The sequence below is a fragment of the Tupaia chinensis genome, unplaced genomic scaffold (assembly GCF_000334495.1).
Source record: "Tupaia chinensis unplaced genomic scaffold, TupChi_1.0 Scaffold143796_1, whole genome shotgun sequence".
NCBI lineage: Eukaryota > Metazoa > Chordata > Mammalia > Scandentia > Tupaiidae > Tupaia > Tupaia belangeri.
The window spans coordinates 7976894-7980323 of NW_006203646.1; the positions used below are offsets into that span (position 1 = coordinate 7976894).

Genomic DNA, 3430 nt, shown 5'->3' on the forward strand with positions numbered 1-3430 from the left:
TTCTCCCTTCCCCCCCCCCCCACCTTTATTAATTGCCAGAGGCAGAGGGAGAAAGTACCTTCCAATGTAGTATGGTCCAGCCACAATCACTTCTCCTCCATATCTCCAGTCTGTTGGCATTTTGGGCAGGGTTGCACATGTGCTCAGCATGGTTTTCAAGCCATGGGGCCAGATTTGAAATGCAATTGGCCATGTGGGATCTGGCTCCCTTAATCATTAGGCTATGGGATATTCTCTTGAAACTTTTTGCCTTGAAGTTCTGGTTCTAGCTGTTCCTTTTTAAAAAATGTCTTTCCCCAGCGAAAATACTTAATGAGAATAAGACAGTGTGGAATGGGGGGGAGTGAAGAGAAGAGGATAGAGAAAGATAGCAAGTGAACAAATAGAGAGGCATGACATTAGTGGGACACAAATATGGCTTATTACCTGTTGATGATGACATGTATAGTATTCTCAACTGAATTGGTCTGAAATGTATTTTATGATGAATAAAGTCTTTTTACAAGCAAAATGAGAAATAGTGATTGACTGTTTAAAAAATAATTGGAATAACAATAATGATGATCATGAAAAACAATGAAAAGATATTGAATGATAAAGTGGGGATTTTAATGTCTCTGTATTGACTGATAGGCATAGCATTCCCTTTTGAAAAAGCAATGTAATACACTGTAAAGTTATATGCAATTCAATGTAATATAAACAAGATTGTGATGATAAAAAAAAAGTCTTTCCCCTCTTACCTAAACTCTTGCCCGCCGCTGTTTCAATTCCTTTTGCTGTCGGCCCTCTAGCACAATGACAGTACTCTATGGGAAGACCTAACACAGTTTCCCTTTTTGACCTGTTATCAATCTGTTAGAAAGATTGTAACCTTATTAAAGACAGAGTCTTAAAAACTTTTTCAGTTCTTAGCATAAGGCCATTGCTGTGGCAAGTGCTCAACATTTAAATTCAGGCACCCACCCACTTAGTAGTCAGAAAATGTCTGCTACAAACAACTTACTAACTTCCCAGAGTCCGAGGTGCTAGAAATTGTTAATGAAGAGGAGTGGGGAACCAGCAGTTAGCGTAATGGCTATGTCGCTGGACTCCCACGTAGTCGACCGCGGTTCACGTCCTGGACCCGGTGGCTTAAAACTCACGCCGGGCGCGTGTGCGTGCGTGCCCAAGATCCTGAGAGGAGAATGGAGGAGAAGGGATTGTGGCGTGACCATCCCTCCTGGGGGGTGATTTCTCGCTTTCTGTCTCTATGTCTCTCTCTGCCTGTCTGGCGAGCGCACGTGCCCTATAGCAAAAATCTCTCTCAAAAAAAAAAAAGAGGAGTGAAGGTAAGGAAGCAAAGCTTTTTTGATTTTAGTATGCAGAACACCATAGAGTGGTGAATTTGGTGTACAGCTGGTTTTCTCAGACTGCAATTTTTAAGACCACGTACACTAAAATAATATGTGATGCCTGTTAAAGTACAGATTTCTTGGCTCCATTCAAACTCACTATCTTGGTATCTCAAGGGGGAAGCCCTGAGTATTTGCATTTTTAATGTGCATATGATTTCACCGATTTTCAAACTAAGCTCATATTTCCTTGGATTGTCATGACAATATTGTAATTTGAGGATCCTTCAAGTGTGGTGTAGGGAGTCCTGGGTGTCCCGGAGACTTTTACAAAACTATTTTCATAATAATACTAGGAAATTTCTCTCTTTTCCTCTTATTTTCAAACAATATGGTACAGTTTTTCTGAGGCTACAACGAGTCATATGGCAGGAGAATAAATGCAGGACATATGAGAATATAGCTATCTTCTATTAAGCCAGACAATGGAGATTTGTAAAAATAAAAAACAATGCCATTCTCAGTCATTTTTATTTTGAAAGCTATTGTTCACAGAAATGCTATTTGTGTTGACATAAGGTCTATTATCATTTTAAAATGAGTAACTTTTTTGAAAGTTGTTTTTATTTCTAAAATGGTAGATAGTGATAGCTGTAATCCACATAACCAAACAGTCTTTGAAGTACTCAATGCGACCAAAAAGTCTGAAAACTACTGCTAAAATAGCATTTAAAGGTATGCAGATCAAGATCCAGTTAAGTGGCTTTTTTCCTTGATTTTTGGACTAGGCCTTTTTTTTTTTCTTCTTTCCTAGAGGCTCATGTGCTTGCCAGAGAGACACAGGGAGAGGACTACGCACCTGGGGGAGGGGGGAGATGGTTGTGTCATAATCCCTTCTCCATCTCTCCCTCCTTTTGGGATTTTGGGCGTGCAGGCACATGTGCCAGGCATGTTTTTCAAGCTACTGGTTTGGAACTCAGACCACACAGTTGGCCATGTGGGACCGGAAGGTTGTGGAGCTGGCCCAGAACAGGTATTTTTAATGAGCTCCCAGGTGATGCTGATGCTCCTAAATTTAGAGAACCACCATCAAAAGCAAAAGCAAATATCTGAAGTGTTTCATTATGTAACGATTATTGTATCTGAACATAAAGATAAAATTCTGGGACCATTAAATGGAGTTGGAAGACCTGAGCCCTTAAAAGCCAAGTATAGGATTGTTTCTTTTATCTGTACAATCAGGTTGTCTTTAATGCCTTTCTGGCCCTGTCAACCTGGATTTCATCTTTTCCCACTGCTCAACAGCGACTGAGGAGATGCATCTTTCTGATGAAGGTAATCTTAAAGTCATACATCAGAGCATGCCACTCTCCTGCTTAGAAACCATCAATAGTTTTCCACGGAGTTCCAAATACAAGTTAAAAGTTCCTATCCTGGCTCCCAGGCCTTATAAGATTTGGGATCTACGTCTCTGGCCTCATCTTGTCCTTTCTGCTCCAGGCACGGTGGCTTCATTCTTTTCCTTGACCTTGCTAAGTTTGTTTTCATTACATGGTCCATGCTCCTCATTCTCTGTGCTGGGAACGCTCTACTCCACTCTGTCACATTATCCTGTCTAGATTTATTTAATGTACTACCAGTTTTAATAACTCCGTTTGTTGGCTTGTTTATGGTCTGCTTCACCCCCTAGAATGCCGGCTATCTAAGAGCAGGGCCCTGGCCCGCTCGACTGCGGACTGCCGGGGTACCCCAGCGCCCAGGTAGACCCTGACTAGCATTTGGCGCGCAGTACTATTTCATTACGGAACTTCCACACCAACGCTAGACTTGCAAAAGGGTGGAGGACGTCCTAGCCTTCTTCAAACCAGCCCGACCCAGGGCTCCAAGCCATGCCTTGGGGCCCCCGTACCTCCCCGCAACGCCCCCAACTGAACCATTACTCACCGGACCTCCGCCGAGCTCCTCCAGCCTTCAGCAGCTGCTAGACCCGGAAGTGTTTTCGCGCAGGCGAGCCCGCCTCCGCGCTGACGGAGCACTTCCGGGACCGTCGGAGCGGCGCGCAGACGGTGTCGGCGGTGGTGGCGGTGGCGGTGGCT

General features: G+C 43.5%; 1 protein-coding gene across 1 annotated transcript in view; it reads right to left on the reverse strand.

Annotated features, from left to right (window-relative positions):
* Positions 1 to 3387, reverse strand: part of MFAP3 (microfibril associated protein 3) — a 17905-nt gene extending 14518 nt beyond the window's left edge. Inside the window, exon 1 of the mRNA XM_006165108.3 lies at positions 3279 to 3387. The gene's annotated coding sequence lies outside the window, so the exon portion shown is untranslated. The remainder of the gene's footprint in view (positions 1 to 3278) is intronic.
* Positions 3388 to 3430: the final 43 nt, after the last annotated feature.